Below are 27373 nucleotides of genomic sequence, written 5' to 3' on the forward strand. Positions count from 1 at the left end.
CCCCACTCAGCTCCGAACAATGTTATATAGTCTAAGAAAAGTGGGCATAGAGTTATATACAAATCAGATATATGATTGGCTAGTGTTTGAACAAGGCGATTTGGCTAACTATGATTGGTTCCTGCCATTTCTGATATTTTGGTTCAAACTTTGAGGCGGGAGAGCAGGTTTATGGCAGCAAGAGTTTATCTTACTTAAACACGTCTTGTGACCTTGCCTCAGAACTTACAAAATCTCTGGTATGTGCAAAACAAAATCTCTGGTACGTGCAGAAAACCAGGTACTCACAGAACTTACGAAATCTCTGGTATGTGCAAAGATTAGAGAGCAGAACAAGGGTGTAGCGGGTGGGGGGCGGGTACACATCTATCTTTGTGTCCTTTCACAGGTTTCCTTGAGCTGCTGTGAGCTCCACCCAGTTCGAGCTTCCCAGCAGCTTTGTTTACCTACTTAAGCCTCAGCAATGGCGGGCGCCCCTCCCCCAGCCTCGCTGCTGCCTTGCCGGTAGATCACAGACTGCTGTCCTAGCAATGAGGGAGGCTCCGTGGGTGTGGGACCCTCCCGGCCAGGTGTGGGATATGATCTCCTGGTGTGCCTGTTTGCTTAAAGCGCAGTATTGGGGTGGGAGTTACCCGATTTTCCAGGTGTTGTGTGTCTCAGTTCCCCTGGCTAGGAAAAGGGATTCCCTTCCCCCTTGCGCTTCCCAGGTGAGGCAATGCCTCGCCCTGCTTCAGCTCTCGCTGGTCGGGCTGCAGCAGCTGACCAGCACTGATCGTCCGGCACTCCCCAGTGAGATGAACCCAGTACCTCAGTTGAAAATGCAGAAATCACCGGTCTTCTGTATCGCTCGCGCTGGGAGTTGGAGACTGGAGCTGTTCCTATTCGGCCATCTTGCTCCGCCCCCTTTGTTTGTATTTCTATTCACTCCTTCTGATTCTTGACACTTGCCTCAAGTGAACAAATATCTGATTGACCATAATCTCTAATTAGCAGCATGGCACAGGATATGGGTTTCAAAGTCAGCCATATGTAGTTTCAAATCTGAGTCATGCCCCTCCTCAGGTCTGTAACTGCAGCAAATTGTACTTATGCCTGTCTGTTTTCCTGTTGATAAAATGGGGAAAATAATGCCTACATTATAAGGTGGGTTTGTGTATGTGCACATGTGTGTTTAGATGAATATATATGTGAAATGGGCAATTGGTCATTTAGACCTACCCAATAGAGTTATCGAGTCTGCCTAGTTTTATATCACAATCTTGCCAGATTCTCAACTTTGTCTCTTAAGCTGTTGATTTAGTGTTTACCCTATACCCACAGCAATGGGGGCAGCTGACTCACATTTATTAAATAAGTTTCAGGGATGAGGCTTGATACAGTTCAATCCTGTATAATTACTCTTTCTTTGGATTCTGAACCTGAGGTCTGGTTGGTCCTCTGAAGTCATCACATCTGCATGCCTCTTTCTTCTATATGTACCCACCTCCACTGGGCTCTGCTGTGTGAATATAGTGCTGTGCAATGGAGCTATCATCTTAGCCTGATGCCCCAGTCTCCTCCACTTCCTTTGCTCTTTCATAGGTCAAGACTCGATCTGACATTTTGGGATTCACAAGCCCATGTTTTTAACCACTGCTAAGAGCTCTATAAATATCATTCTTAGGTCTCTGACTCTGAAGAAGTTACTTAATCTCTCTGATTCTCAGCTTCCTTATTGTTTCATGGAAATAATAATGCCAAATTTGCACTATTATTGCAGATGTTTAGAAGTGATAATATACTTAGCACCATTCCTTATTTCCCCCATGCTCCTGTTTCACTTGCAAGCAGTCACAAAAAATACAGTAGTTCTTTGTAGATCGTCAATACACAATGGATCTTATTAAGATCCAATGGGCATTTGGCTGGCTTCCTTCTAAGAAATACAACCAGAGGTAAAATATTAAAATGAGGGTGAATAATTCCTATGAAAACTGAAGTAACGTTTGTCAATCACAGTCTTAGATTGTGACTTTGGCTCAATGTGAAATGACCGATTCAAAATTCAAAATTAGTTGTTGGAATTTGGGAAATTTTATAGAGATTATTAATTTTCCAGAGAGACATATTCCTGGGCTAGATGAGAGATTTCCCTGGTTCTACTGGTTGGATTTTTGCATGGTCTTGCATCTTTTCCTTTAAAAAGGGCAGTGCCATGGGCTAGAGGACGGGAGACTTGATACTAAAAAATTTAAGAAAACGATGCAGGCTCCAAGGAGGTGAGTGGAATGTGACAAATGAAAATTGTATATGATTTCCAGAAGCCAAGAGAGATTGGCACCATTGTTTCATAAAGGAATCGATGGCATCATATTTAATAGGAGGAAATGTGACCACCATGGCAGGACAGCTTTCCAGGAAAGATATGAGAGATGGAGTGAGAGACTGGGCATGTCACTGCAAAGAGGCAACCAATACTTCTTTCACCTTTTACTCTGTGCCTTTTCAGACAGGTGTGCCAGAGTAAGAAAATTGATGCAGCTTAACATGCTCTTAACCAAATGGTTTGTTTGATGATTTAGAAATCAGCATTGCCTTTTTTGCACTGAATTCGCCAGTTACCTGGACGGCTCCTTAACCAGGAATAAAATAGTAAAAGTGAGGTCCAGAAAAGAATTAATTTTGAGGCATCTTATTTTAGAAAGTAAAGACCTTCTTTTTTCACTCTGGCAAGATTATTTTTCCTGCATTAATTTGACCTTGGATTCACAGGCTAGCTACACGTTTGTTGATGATGTGAGTTTAAAAATGTTTAAGCTAGGCATGAGTCCCATCGGATCACTGTTCTTCAGTATTCACATGTTTTCCCTTGTCACTCTGAAGCTGTCCTAAAGAGAGATCTTGTTTTGTGCATGTGATGTGTGTGTTTTCTTAATTGCAGTTTCTTTCCAGCTGGAATCCAGCTTTTCCTTTCACTTGGTGAAAAGCATCCACAAATATGTTGTAGAGGATGTGCTAATTAATGGATGTCCAAACATCTGGGGAGAAACAAGCAAAGTTACAGTTAACACACCATAAACAAATACAGAAAGGGCGGACAGTTTGAACACTTGAAAGACTGCTTGGAGGAATGTATTGCGTATACTCTCTCTGCACCTGTTTATTAGCACAGTTTTGTTTGGAAGGGAAGACGATTTTGTCTTACTCTCTCAATGTTCTAACTTAATGCCTGATTCTATAAACAAAGCACTGCTCATCTGTGCATGTAAGGTCTCTTAGGGAAGGGAGAAATGATGATTCTGCTGGCAATCTGCAAGCAACCCAGGAGCTTTAGTGACGGAGTGCTTCTCTGTTTCTCACGTGCATGTTTATGCACACATATGGATTAAAATGTGGTTTCAACCTTCTTCTTTCAGTCAGCCTAAAATTGTTCTTTCCCATTCCTCATTCTCTCTGATTTAATTAGCTCTCCATACCATGCACCAGCAGGTCTACAGAAGTAGCAACTATAAAATATAATAAGAGCTAGCATGTTCTATGCACCTGCTGAGTGCCAGACCATCTTATAGGTAGATGTGTGTGATTCCATTTATACCTCACAGCAGTCTCATGAGTTAGGTTTAGTCATTCTTCCCATTTTACAGAGGAGAAAACTAAGGGATAGAGAGGTGAAGCAACTTGGTCAATATTCCATAGCTATTTATGGCATGACTTCTATTCATAGTTTTTTTCCAAGTTTTACTTCCTAATTGACAACTTGTTCTCCCTTTTATACAGTGCATTTCCTGACCCTGGATTTTTTCACTTGTTTTGATCTGTTTTTGCTACTATTAGCTTTTCTATCCTGTGATCTATGTAGTTATTGACTCTCAGGTTTCTCTCAAGCACTGTAGCTCATAGTTACCATACTGTTTCTCCCCACAGAGGCATGCCTCGGCCAATTATCTGTGCTTGTGGACTTCACAATGAAGATGAACTCCAACCCTTGAGCCTATAGCCCTCCAAATATCTGTTTTCTAGAAGGAAGCAGGACTCCTGTCTGTTATGTTTTTGTGTAATCATTTTAGTAATTGTAAAGCCTAGTATACCAAGGGTGTACATGTTCAAGCACCATTGATTCCCAAAACATTATTTAAGAGATAACCTAAGGGAATATAAGATACTTTCAGAAGCTTACATTTTTAATTATCCTTTACTGCCTCCAGTATAGCATTCAAATACCTCGACATATGTACAAGGCTGTGCTGACCTGGTTCTGGTTCATAGTTCCAGCATCATTGCATACCTTCTCCATCAACCCTAGTATCTGGTTTCTAGCCTTCTTTGTTTCTGGCAGTTTCCCAGATCTTCCTCTCTGTCTCCTCCTCCTCCTCTGTAGATCCTCTACATGTGAGTGTACTCCTGGGCATATTCTGTGCTCTCAATCCATCTAGTACTATGACTTAACTTTTTTTTCTAATTTTTAGCAACTCGTAAGTATATTTATCTAGTACTGATCTTGCCCTTGAAACCAAACTGGTATATCCAACTGCTTACTTCATTCCCCCAACCCCGCACTGGGTAGTCTAAAACCATTGAGTTTGGCACAGAATTATTCAATAGAGATTGTTAGAAAGGCTTCCATCCAGTGCAAGTTATGATGGAGAATCTATGTGTCTAGCATGGGACTGCACCTTGAAAAGAAGAGGTTCAATTTATCTCACCAAAAGGCACCCATTTGCTATGAGTTGTGTACTCATGGACCTGATACTCCACTAAGGGGCACCGTATTTTAATATGAACAAATGAAAATTAGCTTGGAGTCTCTCTTGCGTTTTAAATAATGTTCCCTGAGAGCAGAGTCTTTGTTGCTCTTGTTTGCCATTGTACTCCCAGCACTTAGAACACTGTCTACCACACAGGAGGTGCTCACTAAAATCTAGAGAATAAATAATAGAACAAATATCTCATTTTAAAATCTATTGCTCTGCCTTAGTTAAATCCATTAAACAATGGTACTAGTTAGATGTTAAAAACTGGGAGGAAAAATGTAACCTAGAATTGATTCATTTAAGGAACTCGGTGTACATAATCATAATAGCTAAATTTATTGAACTCTTACTATGTGGTAGACACTTTTAAGTTTAATTCTCATATAAACTTCATGAGGAAAACACTAGTGTTATCTCTATTTTATGAATGGAAGCAAACATCGAGTCTATGTAATGAGCAAGATCACTTGGCTAACATAGAGTTAAGCAGAGCAGCAATGCTTCATTGCATATCTGAAGAAAGAAGTGGGAGACTAGGAAGACTCAGAACTAGAGTTGCTAACAAGGAGTCCCATGGGTTGAGTAGAAATAAGGCTCAGAGCAGATATTGATTCATGTAGTTCCAGGACAGCATTCATCACCCTTTAAAAGAACAACTGCGGCTGGGTGCAGTGGCTCATGCCTATAATCCCAGCACTTTGGGAGGCCAAGGCAGGCAGATCACAAGGTCAAGAGTTCAAGACCAGCCTGACCAACATGGTGAAACTCCATCTCTACTAAAAATACAAAAATTAGCTGAGCATGGTGGCGGCACCTGTAATCCCAGCTACTTAGGAGGCTGAGGCAGGAGAATCACTTGAACCCAGGAGACAGAGGTTGCAGTGAGCTGAGATCGTGCCACTGCACACCAACCTGAGCAACAGAGCAAGACTCCATCTCAAAAACAAACAAACAAAAAGCTGCATAATTTATTATTTGATTGGTATACATTTTATAACATAAAGGGTCAATAGGCATATATTGGGTCTAATGGAGCAATTTGAGGTATATAGGCACCTCACCTCTTTCCTCCTTGCCTGTATGGTATGGGCTTTGGCCATATCACACATCTTGTTCTAACTTTACTCATGTGTCTGCCACTTTTCATATTGATCTTGTCCATATGAAAGTGGTGGACCTTGTCCACCCGATGTCTGGGCAAACACACAGTAAACGTATGTTGAATTGGATTGGTAATCTACTAACAATTCTAACATTGATTTGTCTCATGCAAGAAGCATGATGGTATAATATTATGATGTCACGAGGTACTTGGTCTACATTTTTGAACAATTTTACAGTAGTGTACATAGAATTTTAAAGTAATGCAAATAAATGTATAGACAAAAATGAACAACAACAACAAAAAAAACACCAGGAAAAAGCCCCACAACAATAAGTTGGATAACCTGAGTTAAGGTCCTTGTCTTCATAGTTTTGTTTCACTGGGAGGAAGACTGTCTGCATACCCTTGTCCTTGTTTTCAAAATAAATGCACCATCTTGGGGATCTGAAAAGTCTCCTTCTGTTACTCACTTTCTAAAATATACCTGTCAAGCCTACCCTATAAGAACCTTAAAATGTTGCCCACAGCCATTTTCTTCTCTGCAAACCAAGACCATGTGATAAGATGTGTTTGACAGAGAATTAAAATAAAATGCTACCCGTCTATCCAGAGACCACAGGAAGAGGAAGCAGACGAGGAATAGTGTTGAGAGGTTTCTTTTCCATAAAGCTGTTATAATTACATAACAACGATGATAAGAAAGACATATAATCCATTTGAAATGACTGTATTTTATTTTTTAAATATAAACTTATTTTAACAGTTTAGATATTTACAGAATTATTGTGAAGATAGTACAGAGAGTTCTTGTATACCCCGAAACTCAATTTCCTCTTTATTAATATTTTACATTTGTCACAATTAATAAAGTAATAACAATAAGTTCTTACTAACTGAAGTTCATACTTTATTCAGATTTCCTCAGATTTTTCTCTGATGTCCTTTCTCTGTTCCATGATCTGATCGAGAATACCACATTACATCTAATAGCCATTTTGGTTTCAGTTCTTCTTGAGTGTGATGGTTTCTCAGATGTTGTTTGTTTTTAGTGACCTTGAAAGCTTTGAAGATTATTGGTCAGATACTCTGTAGAATGTCTTTGAATTGAAAATTGTCTCTGTTATATGCTTTTTCCTTCCTTACTTGTTTGTTTGTTTATTATGTTTTGTAAGTAGACCACTCCAGTAATATGGTTTGGGAGGAAGACCACAGAGGCAAGTGTCATTTTCATCACATTGTATCTAGGATATATATTATTAATACAACTTACCACTTTTGTTGTTAACCTTGGTCGCTAGGCTTGACTTAGTGTTTGTCAGTTTTCTCTGCTGTCTTTATTCTTATTTTCTGTACTGCACCTTTTGGATGAAAGTCACTATACCTTACATATATGTATGCAACTCCCCATTTCTTCAATGTGGGAAGGGTATAGTGACTTTGGAATTCTTTTGCAGATGAGATTTTTTTACTTCTCACAATTTGGAATTATTTTTTGCAGATGAGATTTTTTAAATTCTCACAATTTATTAAGTTATTTATTTACAACAGTATGAACTCATGAATATTTATTTTATACTTTGGGTTATAATAATTGAATTTTATTTTGCTACTCAAATTGTCACTGTTGTGGTCATTTGAAGCTTTTTCAGTTGACTCTTGTATTCTTTTGACATCTGATCATTTTGGAGTTTGTTTTGTTTTGTTTTTAGAACTTTATTATTATCTGGTACTACAACAGATAATAATCCTGTTGTATAATCAGAATTATACAATATTAGCTATTTCAGATTGGCTTATTTTATTTAGCAATGTGCAATAAGATTCATCTATGTCTCCTCATGGCTTAGTAGTTCACTTATTTTTATCACTGAATACTAGTTCATTTTGTGTATGTACCATTTATTTAAATTTTCTCTTATTTTTTATCTGTATTTTGTACTTGCCAGGATATAGGTTCTGTATATCTTTAGTTAGATATTTAGATGTAGGTACTGGGAATGCTATTGTAAATGGCATTTTTTTTTAATTTTCAAATTCTGATTGTTCATTGCTGATATAAAGAAAAGCAATTGACATTGTGTATTAACCATGGGTCCTGCAACACTGCAACACTCTCTCATTAGTTCCAGGAATTGTTTTGTTGATTATTTGGGATTTTCTACATGATCATATAATCTGTAAATAGAGAGTTTTATTATTTTTCTTTTCAAATTGCATTCCTTTCATTTTTTTATCATATTGTACCAGCTAGAAATTCCAGTACAATACTGAATAGGCTGGTGAGAGAGGACATCCTTATTCCTGATACTGAGGAGAAAGTGTCCAGGATCTCACCATTAAGTGTAATATTAGTTCTAAGGTTTTGTTGTAGATTTTTTTTTAAATCAAATTGGGGAAGTTCTCCTCTATTCCTGGTTACCTCATGGTTTTTACCATGTGTAAGTAGTGGATTTTGTCAAATTCTCTTTCTACATCAATTGACATGATCAGTATTTTTCTTCCTCAGTCTGTTGATGTAGATTACATTAATTGATTTTCTGCTGCTGAACCAGCCTTGCATAACTGAACCGGAATAAATCTCACATCATTGTGGCATATAATTTTTCTCATAGATTGTTGAATTTAATTTCTTAATGTTTTGCTCAAAATTTTTGCATCTATATTAATGAAGAATATTGGTCTTTGATTTCCTTTTTGTGAGTCTTTACCTAGTTTTGGTATTAGAATAATGTTGGTCTCATAGAACAAATTAAGAAGTTTTCCCTACTGTTTTCTGTGAGAGACTGTGAAGAATTGATACAATTTCTTCCTCTTATAGTCAATGTAATTTAGCAGTGAAATCATGTGGACCTGGTGATTTCTATTTCAGAAGGTTGTTAATTGATTCTGTTTGTTTAGACATATGAGTGGTCAGGTAACTTACTTCTCTTAGTGTAAATTTGTACAGTTTATGTCCTTCAGACAGTTAATCTATTTCATGTAAGTTATCAAATTTGTTTTTATGTATGTTTATATGTTCATAGCCTTTCTTTATGTTCTTTTAATGCCCATGGGACCAATATTCATGATCTCTCTTTCATTTATAATATTGGCAATTACTCTTTTTTATTGGCTAGCCTGGTGAGAAGTTTATCGATTTTATTGCTCTCCTCAAATAACCCAGTTTTGGTTTATTAATTTTCTTCATTGATGTCCTGCCTTCAGTTTATCTGATTACTGTTATTAATTTTATTATTCTTTTTCTTCTGTTTTCTTTAGTTAAAAATGTTTGATTTCTTTAATTTTCTAAGCTGAAAGTTTAGGTTATCAATGTTAGATCATTTTTCTTTTCTCATATATGTATTTCATGATACATACCTCCTGTAGACACTGTTTTTGCTGCATTCAACAACTTGTATAAGTTATATTTTCATTTCTACTAGTTGAAAATATCTGCATATTTCTCTTAAGACTTCTTTTTGATTGTATGTTATTAAGAAATCTGTTGTTTAATTTTTCAACTATCTTTATTGATTTCTGGTTTAATTTTATTGGGAGTTTGAGGACATGTTTTCTTAAATTTCTAATTTTTTAAATTTGTGGTTTGTTTTATGACATAGAATTTGATATATCTTGGTGAGAGATCCATATCAGCTTGAGAAAATATGTATTTTGCTATCACTGGATGGAGTATTCTACAAGTGTAAATTAGATCAAGTTGGTTGATACTATTATTCAATATTTTTCTGATTCTCTACCTGCTTGACGTATCAGTTATTCAAAGAGCGGTAGTGCAGCCTCCAACTATAATAGTAGATATATTTATTTCATGTTGCAGTTAACTATTTTTTTTTGTCTTATGTATTTTGACTCTATTGTTAGGTACATATTCTTTTAGTATTTTTATTTTTGCTCAGGCAATTTACTTCTTTATCATTATTTAGTGTCTTTTATTTCTAATAATTTTCTTTCTTTGCAAAATGCCTTTTGTCTGAAATTAATATAGCAATTTCAACTTTCTTTTGGTCAGTGTTACCATGGTATATATTTCTCCATCTCTTTAATCTATCAGAGTCTTTATATTTAAAATTAGTTATTTGTATACAAAATATATTTGGATCTTATTTTTCTATTTACTCTTACGATATCCATCTTTGAATTGGTGCATTTAGATCATGGATTTTTTAAGTAATTACTGATATATTTGGAGTAATATAAGCTGTTATTTAAACTGTTTTTTGTTCTTATTGCCAGTGAAATATTCTTTTTTACTTTCTGGCTTTAATTCAGCATTTTATATGATTCAATTTTACCTCCTCTCTTAGTATATTCATTACGCTTCTTTGAAAAATTGTTTAAACACTGAAGTATAGTTTACAATATACATTCTAACTAATTTAAGCCCACATTTAAATCACAAAATTCAATTTCACCTGTAGTTCAGGTAACTAAAACAGAATATTCCTAATTCCTCCCTCTAATTTCTTACGTCATTACTGTCATTTTTTCACTTATTTATATGTTATTAACACTGTTACTATTATTACTTTAAATAAACAGTAGTTTTATTTATTTATTTATTTATTTATTTATTTATTTATTTCTGAGATAGAGTTTTGCTCTTGTTGCACAGGCTGGATTGCAATGATGTGATCTCAGCGCACCGCAACCTCTGCCTCCTGGATTCAAACGATTCTCCTGCCTCAACCTCCCAAGTAGCTGGGATTACAGGCATGCACCACCATGCCTGGCTAATTTTGCATTTTTAGTAGAGATGTAATTTCTCCATGTTGGTCAGGCTGGTCTTGAACCTCCGACCTCAGGTGATCCACCCGCCTTGGCGGGATTACAAGCATTAGCCACTGCGCCCAGCCTCTTATTTATTACTTCTCTGATACTATGTATTTTTAAAATGTGGATCCAAATTTCTTAACATTTGCTGCCTGGCTAAAGAAAATGTTTAATACATCTTGCAGGGCAGAGCTGCTGGCAATGAATTCCCTCAGTGTTTTTCTTTGTTTGATGTTGTCTTTATTTCCCCTTTGCACTTGAAAGATAATTTCACTGGATATTGAAACCTAGTTTGATAGTTGTTTTTTCCTTCCAATACCTTACATATTTTTTACTCTAGTCTCTTCTTGCTTGTCTGGTTTCTCTTGAGAAGGTCTGCTGTAATCCTTATCTATGCTCCCTAAAGGTAATGTGTCTCCCCTCAACCACCCACCGACCATCCTTTTCCCCTGGCTACTTTAAAGATATTCTTTTTTCTTTTGTTTTTCTGAAGTTTAAATAAGATATGTATAAATGTATTTCCTTTGGTATTCATTCAGTTTGGTGTTCTCTCATCTTCTTGGGTCTGTGATTTAGTGGCTGTCATTAATTTTGGAAAATTCTCCACCAGTATTACTGAATACATTTTTTTCTACTCTATTTTCTCTTTCTTCTGGTATTGCACTTACGTGTATGTCACATGTTTTGAAATTATTGTACAGTCATTGAGTGGTCTGTTCTTTTTTAAAACTATTTTTTCTCTTTCTATTTCAGTTTGTGAAGCTCCTACTGACCTATCAACAAACTCACCAATTCTTTGCTAAACTGTGACCAGTTTACCAATGAGCTCATTATAAACATTATTTATTCCTATTACAGTATTTTTCATGTCTGCTTATTTCTTTTGTTTTATTCTGAGTTTCCATCTTTCTTCATATTTTATCTGTTTTCTCAAGCAGTCTACTTTTGCCATGAGAACTATTAACATGCCAATTATAATCTTACATTTTCTATATTATAATTCCAGCATATTTGTCATATCGATTGGTTCTGATATACAACTTCTTCAAACTGTGTTTTCTTGTTTGTTTGTTTTTGCCTTTCAGCATCCCCTGCAATGTTTGATTAGAAGCTTGATATGATATTGGTCATAGGAATTGAGATATGTAAGACCTTAGTATAAAGTTTTATGTTAATTTGACTAGGAGCTTGGGTTTTGTTTGGTATTTATTGTCATTATAGGTACCAGAGGCTTTAAATTCTTCAGTGTCCTTGATTTGTCTTCTGTTTTGACGTTGGCTTCCTCAGAGAGGGTCTGCATCTTGCCGTTATTTCAGCTATAATCTGTAAACCTATTCTCCATTTTGATGTGGTGTTAAGGCATAAAACAAGAGGAGTGTTCTACAAAATTCTAATTAAATCTAATTATTTTACTGGCTTTGCTTCTCTGACCTGTGATCTTCAGAAGTATTTCTTCTTTTAGGGCCAACCTCTTCAACTTCCCACATTTGGTGTGAAATGCAGGCTATAGGGGACTGGAGTTGGAGGAATGTTCTTTCCTTATTCCTTGGGACAAGGTTCTGGTAAATTCTTATTTCCTGAAGAATAGGTCTTTATTATAGGGAAGGCTCTGGGCATATTTCACAAGGATTACCCTATAACTCCTCCTACTAGTGCCAGGAAAGTATTTTTGTCTGGTCTTCACCATGTGAAAATTCCTGGATGTTGCTGGAGGTACATCCTACAGAAGTGTGGGAGGTTCCCTAAGACTATAGCCCCGGAATGAAGTATGAGCTTCATTTAAACTAGCACACACTCCCTCTCCAGCAATTCATCAAAATTATTTAAGTGTTTCTATCATTTTATACCCTTAGTGGTTTCTGCTCTATGTAAGGAGATTTCTCCTGTAACTCTGAATTTATATGGTTCTTCAGGTTTTAGACTGGAGATTAGGCTTTAAAACATCCCTCTGATGGGTCTAAGAAAAGTTATTAGTGTTTAACTTACCTAGGTTTTCTTTGTTATAAAATGGTATATGTGGAGCTAAAATGAGAAGTCCCTGTTTGTTTTTGTTTTTTGGTTTTGTTTTTAAGAGCCAAGGACCCTAAATCCTGCCCCTCTCTTATAGAGTGGTTAAGAACGATGAGTGATGACTACAATTTTAAAGAAAACAACCAGGGACAATATATTTCTCACCTGAGGTATGCTTGCCTTCTATACCTGTGGCTGGAGAGTCATGCCAATAACTTTCCTTAACTTGGTTTTGCCCTGGAGATATTTCTTTTTAATAAGATGCTCAAGCACACAAGAGAATGGGAGTCTTCATGAATTGGCTCTATTTAATGATGTATAAAATAAATAAATTTCTCTCTACACTCACACAGAAACCTTCTGACACCAAATGTCTGGTGGTTTTTCCCACACCAACCAACTCTCCAATGTTTAGTGGACAATTTAACTCAATTCTGACATTAACTGCACATAGTTTGTATAGACTGCACAGGCTAAGAGCTCAGTGCCACAAGACTTATTCCCAGCTTCAGATGCCAGTTGAAAGTCTGGACCTCTCATACTTCTGACCCACCAACTATAAGTCAAGATTCCATGACTTCCTTCTTGGGTTCAGTTATTTGCTAGAATGGCTCACATAATTCAGGGAAATATTTACTTATATGTACCTATTTATCATTAAAAGATTCAAGTCAGAATACATCTTTCCCAAATGGAAAAGACGCACAGTGCGAGGTACAGGGGCAATGTGGAGCTTCCACATGCTCTGTCCAAGCTTGTTGCCTTTCAAGCACCTCCATGTGTTTCCAACCCAGAAGCTCTCTGAATCCTTTCCATAACAGTTTTGATGGAGGCTTCATTACATAAGGCTGCATTACATAAGACTTATTGATTAAATAATTGACTATTGGTGATTAAAGCTAATCTCCAGTCTCTCCTCCCCTTCCCAGAGGTCAAGGGGTAGGGATGAAAGTTACAACCTCTAATCACATGGTTGTTTCCTCAGGCAACCAGTCCCATCCCCTAAGAGTCACCGCATTAGCATAAACTCAGGTGTGGTTGAGTGGGGCTTATGATGCATAGCAAAAAATGCCCCTCTCATCCCATAGGGAAATTCCAAGGGTTTTATGAATTTTCTGCCAGGAACCAAGGACAGAAACAAAATATATATTTCTTCTATCACAATATCATAGGATGTCACTATTATGTTTGTATATTTTAATTGTTTATTCAAAAGATGTTGTGAGCTGAATTATTGCAGAAAAATCTCTGCTCCACATTCTCATGTGACTGTCTCTATCTTTAGTGTGTTCAGCTGCAGAATTTTAACCAACTTCATTTCCACCCTCCAAGGGAACCCATGGATACCTGTCACTACAGCATGTTTCCTTAAGAATACCAAGTTCTTATTTCTTTACTTTCTTTTTTCCTTTAGAATGCCACATCATTGTTATTCCCCCAAGATCCTGGATTCCAGACAGTCCAGTGAAGCACCATAGAAAGAACTTTCAGGAAGCAGAGAATGGTTCTGGGATTCTGATTTTCCTGAACTTCCTCCTCCCTATCCACTTCCAATTAGGAAAAAATAAGAGAAAAAAAAAAGATTAAACACGTTCAGAATTTTAAAAATCCTATAAGGATTTTAAATGTTCACTATTACAGCACATACATTTATACACAACGAGATCTGAAGGCTTTCTGATTTCAATTAAGATTATTATCTCCTTTGAGTGATGGTTTCTCCTTTTTTGCCCCAGAATTCCCTTTGGCTGATCTATTTTAAAAGAGTGTTAGCTAGGGATAACTAGGCTTATTTGTATTGAGTCTACTTTCCCCTCCAGGTCTCTTTGTCTTAAATTCTGAAGTCCCTTTTCCTATCCTGCTAAAGGTTAGCAGCTTGAAATCAAGGACAGGAGTCACTGTTACTTTTCATGTGGAAGATAAGCTCTGCGGTTTTTATAGCAAAAAGTATATACAATTCTAAAAATGAAGTGCAAGTCAGAAAGGCCATTTGGGGCTGTGAAAAGTCCTTATCTAAATCAGAAGACCAAGGTCAAGTTTCTATCGTGCCTATTAGTACATGGGTTTCATTGGTTAAATTACCAAACCTCTGAGCCTCAGTTTCCTTATTGGTCAAATGAGTGCAATAATTTCTGCCTTATCATCTGACAAATTATTGAGAAATTCTAATTACATGCCTACAATTTTCAGGTCTTTGTTAAGCATCATGCACATAAATGTTTGTATTATACTTTCTTTTTTTTTTCTTTTTTTTAAATTTATTTTTTATTATTATTATACTTTAAGTTCTAGGGTACATGTGCATAACGTGCAGGTTTGTTACATATGTATACTTGTGCCATGTTGCTGTGCTGCACCCATCAACTCGTCAGCACCCATCAACTCGTCATTTACATCAGGTATAACTCCCAATGCAATCCCTCCTCCCTCCCCCCTCCCCATGATAGGCCCCGGTGTGTGATATCCCCCTTCCCGAGTCCAAGTGATCTCATTGTTCAGTTCCCACCTATGAGTGAGAACATGCGGTATTTGGTTTTCTGTTCTTGTGATAGATTGCTAAGAATGATGGTTTCCAGCTGCATCCATGTCCCTACAAAGGACACAAACTCATCCTTTTTTATGTCTGCATAGTATTCCATGGTGTATATGTGCCACATTTTCTTAATCCAGTCTGTCTAGTTCAACCATTATGGAAAACAGTATGGCGATTCCTCAAGGATCTAGAACTAGATGTACCATATGACCCAGCCATCCCATTACAGGGTATATACCCAAAGGATTATAAATCATGCTGCTCTAAAGACACATGCACACGTATGTTTATTGCGGCACTATTCACAATAGCAAAGACTTGGAATCAATCCAAATGTCCATCAGTGTATTATACTTTCTTTAGCAGTATTTGAACATGGTACCTTATTCAATATTCTGAACAAATTATGAATACTTCCTGGTGTGGTGATAATATCTTCCTAAACTTGTGAAACTCAATGGAATGTGAGTCAGTCTTGTAATAACCTTTAAAAACTTCTCTCAATACATGATAAGAATGGTAAAAATTTTTGGTTGAGGAAACTAATGATACATCCAAAATAATACATTCAGTTTTCCAGTGAAGAATATTCTCAAAGTAAAATGCTGTTAGACTTAAATGTTCTTAAAACAAGTTATACAAAGGGACAGTATTGAAATTCATCTTTTAATAGATATATACTAGTAATTATTTATGATGAAGACCCAGGAAAATACTGTTAATAGGTGTGAAATTCAAATCACACTAATGAGTACTTTAAAATATTATTCCTTCACATTGATTTAAAGAAGCTTTTCCTACATGTGTGACCTATTGTGTCAAACACAGCCATGAATATCTGGTATACTAAATTGGTCCCATTCTGACTCCAATTTTCAAACACTTTTAACGTAAGACTACAAAAATAGAGGTCATATTTAGAAAGTGTATGCAGGCCTATGTGTATCACTAATATGTAGTATATGCATACTAAATATGCACATGAGTATTTCAAAATCTGTTGGCTTGACTCTAAATATTCAGCTATCTATTGATGTTATTCCTGGTATTTAGAGGTTTTATTTATTTATTTATTTATTTTTCTTGACTTTCCCACTGGGAGGTATCTTCTGATATTTCAACCTCCAGCATATCAGTCCCATACTTTCAGCCCTCACTGGGAAGTTTAATTCCAGGTGACTAATTTCAGGGCATCCTAAAGATGCTAGTTAGCCAGGTAGTGCCTTAATATATCTTAGAATTAAAAGAAAATACTTTCTGTCTCTCAGGGCATTTGAAAGCTCAAACTCTCCTCTTTGAACTTCCCTCTCTTGTTATATTACCATCACAAATCTTTGACCATCACTAGGTTGTACAACTCCCCCTCCCCTCACCCGCCTCTCACACACATGACCTACAATGGAAAACTGAGCTCCATATGGTTCATGGACTTGCCCAAAGTCACCTGTACCATTGCTGACTTGGGACTTGAATGTCCAAGCCTTCTAAATCCTCATCTGCATTTTTCACATTAGAGAATTTTGATCTCCGACTTCTAACAGTTATTTCAGGAGAGGAAAATGCATGGTTTCGCTATCCAATGGACTAAAAAATTGAGTAAGGGATAGAACATATTTTACACTCCAACTTGAAAGCCTATCGTAATGATGCTCTTCCAGCATGAAGAAATTAAAATTGGCCTTCCTCTTCATTCTTCTGAATTGTTCACTGCCACTGAGTGGAGATATTTTAGGATGGTTCTTACTGTGGCTTATGAAGACCTTTTCAGAATAAGGTCTTTTTTTTTTTTTCAAAAATATAATACAAAATACAATACAAAAATTTTCAAGAATACAATATTAGTTTGAAGCTTGGTAAGTTTTGACTATTGCATATACCTATGTAACTGCTACCTAAAACAAGATATAGAAATGTTCTAACTTTCCAGAGAGATTCTTCATGCTCCTTTTCATTCAGTGTCATCCCAGACCCCACAAACGCAATTCCTTCTGATGGTATGTATGTATTCTTTAGTGTCTGATATTTTTTAGATTTATTTATATTGTCATATGTATCAGTAGGCTATTCATTTTTGTTGTTGATGAATATTTAATTGTGTGAATATGCTGCAATTTGTTGATTCAAATACCTCCTGATAGTTGTTTTCAGTTTGGGGCTATTAAGAATAAGGTTTCCATAAACTTCCTTGCATAAATCTTGCATGCATTGATGTTTTTATTCCTCTTGGGTACATAGCTGGGATTCAAATTGGTGGGTTGTAGGCTGTATCTATGCTTAGTTTATTTGTAAAATTGCTAGAGTTTTTGAAAGCTGTCTCTACAAGCAGTGTGTAAGAAGTTTAGCTACTTCATTACCTCCAAAACATTCAGTATTATCAGTCTTTTTATTTATCTCAATTGGAAAATATTAAATGGCTTTATATTATGGCTTAAACTAGCATTTACCTAATAACTGAGTGCCTTATATTAAGCTTATTGTCTATTCATGCAGTTTTTGGTGATTATGTGTTTACGTCTTTTGCCCATTTAAAATTGGATTTTTTTTTGTTATTGCTTTTTAGGAATACATCATGTTTTCCGTATATAATTTCTTCGTCCAATATTATATATTGAAAAACTTTTATTCTTGTCTGTAATTTGCCAGTTTATTTTGTTAATGGTTCTTTTTGATGAGTATATCTTTTTAATTTTGATGAAGTCTTATCAATCCTATTTGTCTTTTATGATTAGTGATTTTTATTTGTCTATTTTTTTCTGACCCAAGATTAAAAAGGCACTTCCTATATTTTCTTCTAGAAGTTTCATGGTTCCAGCTTTCTTATTTCAGACTCTGTAACATTTCAAGTTAATTTTTGTGTCTGGAATGAGTTACAGATCAATAATTATATTGTTTATTTGAGAATCTAACACCATTGTTTGAAAATAATATCCTTACCTCATTCATTTGACTTGGCACCTGAATAAGTCATCTTTAGTATTGGGAAATGGTATTGCTGATCTTTCATGCGTTTTCTGAGACATGTAGATGACTTCATGCATACTTAAAATATTATGGGTCTATCACTATGCCTTTACACATAAACTTTTTTCTGTTCAAGATGCCATTCTTCGTGTTCTTTTGGGTTTATTACCCAAAACACAGCTTAGTAGTCTCAGACACCTTCGTTTATTATTCCCATATGGTGCAACTAAATGCCTCTATTGGGCACAGTGAATTGCTCTATCAAAATATTTGGCTTACGACTTGTTAATTTTCTCTTAACTTGACTTTCTCTCCAAGCAAACAGTGATTTACTTGAAAACAGGTCTGCTTTTTTTTTAATTTCTGTATCTTTATTACTCAGCACTGTGAGAGGAAAAAAAGATAGCCACTCAATTTATGATTTTAATCAAATTTGATGGTCCTGATATTCCACAGAAGCAATGTCAGATAGCAAAAGAAATCCGTATATTTTGGAATGATGTAATTTTGATGTCAAATCTCAGTTCTGCTACTCACTAGCTATTTGAATTAAGTTATTTCACTTCAAAATCTTAGTGTGTTACTCTATAACATGAAGATGTGTAGAACTTCATTTAGAATATTTACAGTAAATAAAAGATAGTATTCAGTATATACAGTGTATAGTAGCTGCTAAATAAATGGAAGTGAGTGTATTATTATTTTAGCAGTAAAAGGACAAATGAAAGGCTTGTGTTGAGCTCACTGATTACCTGCTGTGGTATCCAGGGACTCTTGACTTAATGATTAAGTATAAAATGCCATGTTATCTTCTTTCCATAAATGCACAGAGTAACAATTTGGGTGCAGTATCCAAGGTATTGCTTCACATAGAATCTGTTCTTTATCTATCAAATCACAACAAAAGCACTGAACCCTAGCAGACATCAATTCTTGGAATCATAATATTACATCACTGTGGAATTTAGCCAAGTAAGAATGTACCCCAAATTTCAAAGTTGTAACTCTATAGATGTCTTGGAGACATGATACATGGAAGAATAAAACATGTCATTGGAACCCCGGAGATATGGTTACAGCCCTAATTCATATAACTTCCAAAGAAGGCACTTTAGCTATGAGGCAGTTCCACCAAAAGTCATATTCCTAGGTCTACTCCGGAGAATTTCTCCCGTTTACCAGCCTTTCGTTGGGTTATACCTTTTGCTCCCATCCATCCCACTTAAAGGCACTTGAGAAGCTTAGAGAATTATAGTATTTTCTCTTGGAAATGCTTTTAAGTAGCATTTTAAGTACATGATTTTCCAACATCCCTCCTACTTATGGCACCCATACAGTACAGAGCGTACATATCATTGCCCTGCTGATTGGCTTTCATGTGTTCCAAATGCTTTTCTAAATTGACCTGATACCTATTAAATCTGAAGTGGACTTTTAAAATCTGAAGAACATTTAATCAATGGGGCATTAAAGTAAATAAATCATAGCTGAGAGGAGTTCCTTCAAATGATATAATCTTTAATGAGCATTGCACTTGATTTAATAATCTATTTATTAAATATATAAAAATGATTGGTAAATTGAACACTTGTCTCAGAGCAAGCAATTAGGGCTATTTTTATTCAATTTGTATTTCCCTGAGTTGAGACGATATTTGTTAAGTCTTAAGCCTATTGACTGCATCTTTGAATTGTTTATTTTTTTTTCACTAAAACTCTAAATATTAAATCTTACTGTTGGTTACACCTGCCTCCTTATTAAATTACAGAAAGTGCAAATAAGAATCAGGGAAGATTTACTAAGTTCACAGTAACTGGTATTGAACCTCTAGTGAATTTATAAAATCTACATAATATTGAATAAGTCTGGGTTAAGACTGGTTAAATCTGTTTCACCTCTATTAAATCCAATGCAGGATGTGTTAAAGAGGCCCTGTTGTATTGAAGCAAACTTTAGAAGGAGATCATATTTTTCCCCAAATCTCATTAAACTGACATAGACTGTTTTTGAATTTCCTTTATTCTTCTTAAATTATTGATGATTATGACTTATGTATTTATGTGGAAAGAGTAGCTTTCTTGTTCTTAACTAGTATCTACCTCTGGACTGATTCAGTTTCTGAGACCTTGTGTGGGGCCTGGGAAATTGCAATGCATTCTCACAGTTGGTTCTTAGTCAAACTTGAATGTTCCCTATTTGAGCTTCTGCCCTTTGTTTCCAAATCCTTGCTGAAAATGAGCAATTCTTCCCATTCTGATGCATAAATCTCTCATTCCAGTATCTCAAGATAAAGGTCATAGACTGCATTAAAAATGATTCCTTACTTGTGTTACTAATAACATCTTACATTATTAACCCTGGAACTATTTAAAAAATCTAATTTACTCTTCTCTATGGATGCCAGACCAGATACTCATCTATATAACTCAATGGAATCATTCATCTCTACTTTATTTCTAGGAGGAGAAGTTAGCCTGAGATGGGAGTTTATTTTCTGTATTTCATTTTGTCTGATAATGAAACCTGGCTAACAAATTTTAATCAATGAATATTTATTAAGCTCCTACTATGTGTTCAGAATTTTTTGTATGCCTAAGAGCCTATTTCCAAATCACTACAATCTGATTAAGAAAATCAATTCACTTCAACAAATAGTTTTTGAGTGACTATTGAGCCTCTAATGCCAGATAAGTGACATAAAGATAAGAAAGATATAACTCCTTTCCTTCCAGGACACTATTATCTACTTATGAAGGGTAGGGAGGTGGAAAAGAGACCTGTGAAAACAATGGTGCGAATTTTATTTCTATGAAAATGTAGAAAGTGTGGTGTTGAGCAGTAAGACACCTAAGAAAATACATGGAGTCAGATTTTTCATGACATTAAATGCCATGCTAGAGGGACATCCAAGTCTGCAGAAACAGAAAGTGATGCTAAGAGGGTAGAAGAAAAAAGAGAGGAGAGAAAAGAACAAAAGATGACTTTAACTTGATTTGAGTCAGACTGATTCTAAAGATGATGGTGTCATTAACGAATATGCACAGCATTGAGGGACGAGATAGCATGGGAGGGAATTGAAGCTCAATTTTTTAACAAACTAAATTTGAGATACCAGCAAAAAAAAAGAAAAAAAAATCGACATGCAAAGGACAGCAGCAGTTGGAATGTAGGAATAGAGCTCTGGGAGATAAGGGAGCCAGGGGAGGCCAGGCGTGGTGGCTCCTGCCTGTAATCCCAGCAATTTGGGAGGCCGAGGCGAGTAGGTCCCTTGAGGGCAGGTGTTCAAGACCAGCCTGGGCGACATGGTGAAACTCATCTCAGCTAAAAATACAAAAATTAGCCGAGTGTGCTGGTGCATGCCTGTAATCTCAACTACTCAGGAGGCTAATGCAGGAGAATTGTTTGAACCTGGTAGGCAGAGGTTACAGTGAGTCAAGATCACACTGTTGCACTCCATCCAGCCTGGGTAACAGAGCAAGACTCCATCTCAAAAAAAAAAAAAAAAAAAAAAAAAAAGAGAGAGAGAGAGAGAGCAAGAGAGCTAGAGGAGACATATTTGGAAGTCATCTTCTTAGAGAACATAGCCAAATCCACAGAGCTGTCAACAGAGAAAGCAACAAAAGACAGGGGTGGATAAGGTATGCACTCTAGAATTTTAAAATGATCTACATGATCAGACTAAAAGGACCATATTTGTGAATAATACAAAATGATGTCGAATTGTAGTAAGCAGATAAGTAGTTAGACATTTGAAAACCAAACGTAACATTTACACTAACAAAGCTTTTGATTTTTTTCTGAGACTGTTTATCTTCTTCATATACAACTGCTACATGGATATATTAATTTAGCAAAACATTCAGACACTGCAGAACTATGTAGCATGAAAAGGAAAAGCTTTTCTCTTCCTTTCATTGCAGTTAATCCCAATAATAACAACTTGGGGTGTAGCTTCCCATAAAAATGACCTAGGGTACTTTTTACTTTTATTTTGAAATAAACAAGCCTTCTAATACGTTTCTGAAATAGTATAATGAGTTCCCACGTACCCTTTACCTAGCTTCCCTCAATGAGAACATTTCTCAGAGCTCTAGTTTATTATTAATTATTATTATCAAAACCAGGAAACTGACATTGGTACAATCAGCTATGAGTTAAACTAGATAAATTATTCAGATTTTACCAGTTTTTACATGCACTCATTTTTATGATACATATACAGTACTATGAAATTGTATCATAGGTATAGATTGTAAAATGCTTCAGATTAAAAAAAATAAAAGTACATAGGGTAAAAACTTTCATAACCAGTGATATAATATTTGAGGGTAGATTTGGGAGCAAGCTAAGAAATGTGGCCATTTGTTTTGTCCCAGCAGAAGTGGACTGTCAGGCGAACAGGCTGTGCATGGAGAATTTGTCTGGTAAATAGCATGCAGGATAGATTATAGCTAAGGGACAATGGAAGAAGGAGGCCAAAGCCAGGAGGGATGTGAGGTCAGGGGAGAGGACAAAGGCTCACATCAGTATGGTGGCATTTGACAAGCAGAAGAGGCAACTATTCAGGAGACTAGTGAGCCTGGGAAGTCAGGGGATCCATGTTGGTAATGACAAGAAGAAACTAAACATGTGGAAGAGAAAAGGGAGCTAAGCTGGCTGATAAATTAAAAGTGATTACATTTTTGCCCAGTTCTGAGAAAGCTAAAGGAAAGGTAAAAGAGGGGTTAATACATGAGGAGAGCAAAGGTGATGAAGTCAAATCATGCTGCTGTGATCTGGCATTAGATGCCCAGTCTGCATAATGGAGATTGCATCAGGCTCTTTGGTAGAATTCAACATGTGCTAACATATGTGACGTACTAAAAACTGTGCCTCATTCATAAAAAGGGGCCAGTAAATGTTAGCCATTACCATCATCATCATCCTCGGAGGAGGAAAAGCTGAACAGTATTTATCTTGTGAATTCGGCTAAAGATTAGAGAAACATCTCAAAGATACATCAAATATTTTTCCTTTAGTTTTGTATAACAATACCAATTAAATTAATAAAGGAAGCATTACATTTATAGTGTATTTCCAGAATTAAGGTGGAGACAGCAGGTGTCACCCAAAGAATGGAAGGATAGTGCCATTGACTTAAAGAGGGAGACCCCATTTTGGTGAGTAGATGATGTTTTTGGTTTTAAGCATGTGGTAACAGTAAGATATTCCTGCTGAATGTGTCCAGTGGGCAACTAGAGACAAGGAACAGGAACTCAGTAATTAACGAGGGTTTGCTTTGATTGAAGATGGGGCTGGAAATGTAAATTTAGGAGTCATTAGCATAGAAGTGATGTATAAAGCCATGAGAATGGATGAGCTCTCCCAGGATGTGTTAAAGGAATACAAAAAACTAGCCGGGCAAGGTGGCGGGCGCCTGTAGTCCCAGCTACTCAGGAGGCTGAGGCAGGAGAATGGCATGAACTCAGGAGGCGGAGCTTCCAGTGAGCTGAGATCCGGCCACTGCACTCCAGCCTGGGCGACAGAGCGAGACTCTGTCTCAAAGAAAAAAAAAAAAAAAGGAAGAGACGTCTGGCTTTAGGAAGGCCTACTGCTGAGGGCAAGAGGAAACAAGAGAATCAGTAATGAAAACAAAGAGGAAAAGAGATGCAGAGTTGAAGGTAGGAGAAAGTGAGTGAGACACAGGGCCAAGGTCAGAGCCAAGGTCAGGCAGATTCATCTGCTATGTCCTTGAAGCTGAGCAGTCAGAGAAAACAGACATGAAGAGTCTACAACTGATTGGGTGATACATTCTTTCAAAGACATTGCAAAAATTTAAGAGAGTAATAAGGAGTTCCATGAAAGACTCACTGCTTTGTATATAAAGACGCTATTTCTCTTTGTTTCTGCCTGATATTTTATACACATTTCAGTGGGAATACAGTGTTACATAATGTAAAGGGAGTTAGGCGAAAACTGCTGTCAGGCTCAAACTCAGAGTGAACTGCTCTGAGTCTGTTTTATTATCAGTAAGATAAGGATATTAATACCTGCTTTATACAGTTGTTTTGAAAATTAAGTAAAATAATTTGCATAAAACACTAGTATCATGCCTGACATAGTTATACAAATTGGTTTATGTATGACCATATTCATAAAAATTTATGTGCAGATATATAGCAACAAAATACAAGTTATCATTTTTACCAAGGCTGCTGGAAATAAGTGAGACTTGAAATAATTAGGGGAGTGGGGATGTTACCAAGGGAGTCCTTGAGGACAAAATTGGGCCAGAAATCTTACACTTTCCTTTATAAAGAAAACTAATTTAAAATTCATAGGCAATTTAATTTAAGGCTTAAGAAAATGCTACGATCAGTGTTCAGGAATATGTTGGATTAGAAAAAGCATTGTCGTGTATTTTTATGGTAGTGAGAAATTGCACACAGTGGAGGTATACATCAACCGGAAGCATTAGATAAATTCTAATACATTCATAAAGTAAACCACTATGTCATGTAAAGATTAAATTTTTTAAAGAAACAAACTTTTCAGGGCTATGTACAAGGTGATTCTGTTTAGAAGATTTGATAGATAAGTACTTCCAATTTTTTTCCTTGCTTTGTTTCTTTCTTCCTTTCTTCCTCCCTTCTTTCCTTTCTGTCTTCTCCTTTGATTTCCTCTTTTTACTTTCTGCCTTTTTTCCATTAAAAAAGAATGTGTTATGTTTATAATAAAATAAACAAAAAGATATTTTGTTTTGATTAAAGAAATATCTCCTAGGTTTTAGAAACCTCGTTTACCACAGTAGGAAGAACATAACCCATTGTATGCAGTCAGCCCAATGTGATTGCTGCACAAAGCATAAAGTGACCCCAAAAAGGAACACAGTCGTAAGACTTCCTCACAGAGTCAATTTCTAGTTGTAGAATATGGAAGATTGTGTTTTCCAAAGATGATTATACCAATATATTCCCTGCCACATGCTTGCAGGGTGACGTTTGAGACATGAGGTATGTATGGCCTACCCTTAAATCTCAATGGAGCTGTGACTATGGTGGAAGTTCCACTATATGATTTCTGAAGCTGAATTGTAGAGATGATACAGCTTCCACCTGGCTCTTTTAAAACACTCAACCTTGGAACCCAGCTGCATGTTGCGAATAAGTGACCACATGGAAAGGCTGGTGAGGTTCCAGTCAATAACCAGCAACAACTGCCGGACATGTGAGTGAATGAGCTTTCACTAAATGATAGGCCCTGTATTTGAGCCACTCCAGTTGATGCTTGGTGAAGCAGAGTACAGTTGTGCCAATGATCCTAGCCCAAATTACAGATTTGTTAGCAAAATAAATGATGTTGTTACTTTAAATCACTAAATTTTAGGATCATTTGTTGTGCAGCAATAGGCAATTGGAACAAAGTGTAAAATGCTACTCTTGATCAATCAATGGTGGAGACCTCTACAAACTAAAAGCTACAATTTATATGAAGAGTATCTTGCATTAGAGAGTCCCCTTCCTTCCTCCACATCTTTTCTTCTATATTTTAAATTCAATGAAGTAATGCATTCACATAATTAAGAGGAAAGAAGCGTTCACTTGCTGTATAACCAAAATGTGACAGATATTTTGGTCAACACTTTTTATCCTTTATCTTATTTTTCACAGCAGCCTTATGAGGTATCCATTATTATCTGTCAACTTACAGATGAAGAGAAAGGGGTTCGAAAGGATTAGGTAGCTTGCTTAAGGTCATAGAAAGAGTACGTGTAAAAGCCAGAGGTAAAACTCAGATTTTCTCTTGTGTGCCAAGCTGCCTACTATCAGAAAATGTACTATATATTCAACCTTGATGTCAAATACACTGACTTCATATTTTCATGTATTCAATTAGTCAACAGAACTTCTTTATATAGTGTGTGTGTGTGTGTATATATACACACACACACACACACACACACAATAACTTCTTTATATAGTCTTATGCCAAAAGCACCTTCAGGGTGGGAGGGCAAGAGGCTATCCAATCAATAGGGCAGATGTTCCTAGTAGGTCTACTGGGATATGCCATAAGAGGACACTACTGGCCCTACAGAAAACCATGACTAAATGAAATTTTAAAATACTACAGTCAGAGGTACAGCAGATGGAAAGTTAAAGAGCCAGGACAGATTGTGATAATTTTAATAGACTAGATGATATGATGGTATGACTGGTTTGGGGGTATAGTAGATGTGAGGTCCAAGGAGAAGATAGCATTTGTCTCTTTAAGAACTATTTTGGCCAACTTTTTCTGTCTGTCTGTCTATCTATCTGTCTATCTACTTATCTTTCTATCTAATCTCCTTTCTATATCTGTTCAGCTGTCACATATACACATACATATATTAGTATGCATTGAAGCCAATCATTGAGGCCTCAGCTGATGACAGTTCAAGAGTTTCTATGGATAAAAGGCTTGGGAAAGCAGTCTCCACAAAGACGAAGATGACAGGTTGTGGCCAAAATCCTGTTTGCATGTTAAGCACAATGTTTTTGTTCAAAGAGTACATTTATATGGATGGCTTGGGAGGTTGAAGGACATTGTGTTAGGAGGCAAGTGGGGTTTGAAGCACACCCAAGGCATCCTCTGGCCTCCTCACCAGGCTTGTTTACTAATTATAATGTCTTGCTTTTCATCAGTGATACATGTTTCTATATAGGAAAAGAAGAAATTTGGAAGGAGAGCTAACAAGTTCAACTGAGGCTGAGGACAATCATCAGGTGAACAAATAACTATTCTGTACTCATTTGTTTTAAATAGTAAATTAGTAATTTTTATTTACCTAGAAGGTCTCTATATAGAATAAGTGACTTCATTATATCTGTCATCTATGTGGTGGGAATTGGATCCCAGAGGATATTTTATAGGGAGGGCAACTCCAAATGAACAGATGGACCAGGGATAGAAAAAATGTGACTTTTACTTTCTTTTTAGGAGCCACAGTGTCTAGGATGGGCCCAGGATGTAAAGTGAACACTCAATTCAGAATACTGTCATAGAAAGAGAAATTCTGAAGCATAGCTTATATATAGAATTGTAACTTTTGCTCTCTTTCAGTAATTTTAGGGAGTCCAAGTTGTTAGACCCAAGCAACTCTTATTAAAGCCTTTTGTCCTCCTTGGTTTAGATCCAGAAGACTACTGAAGGTTTTCACTATTCTGACCATCCTTAAGTCATTTTATCCCAGGCGGCTTGACCCTTTGAGCCTCTCCTTCCTCTGTAGCTGTAAGTGTGCTTCTG

General features: G+C 36.3%; 1 protein-coding gene across 2 annotated transcripts in view; it reads right to left on the minus strand.

Annotated features, from left to right (window-relative positions):
- The window catches only part of MRPS11 (mitochondrial ribosomal protein S11), a 1182883-nt gene that overhangs the window by 1133257 nt on the left and 22253 nt on the right, over positions 1 to 27373 (minus strand). Inside the window, exon 1 of one of the 2 annotated variants that reach the window (XM_050797702.1) lies at positions 690 to 693. The exons of the other annotated variant lie outside the window; for it this stretch is intronic. The gene's annotated coding sequence lies outside the window, so the exon portion shown is untranslated. Of the gene's footprint in view, positions 1 to 689; positions 694 to 27373 lie in introns of those variants that run through there. 2 annotated transcript variants of the gene reach the window in all.

This window comes from Macaca thibetana, chromosome 7, assembly GCF_024542745.1.
Source record: "Macaca thibetana thibetana isolate TM-01 chromosome 7, ASM2454274v1, whole genome shotgun sequence".
NCBI classification, from domain to species: domain Eukaryota; kingdom Metazoa; phylum Chordata; class Mammalia; order Primates; family Cercopithecidae; genus Macaca; species Macaca thibetana.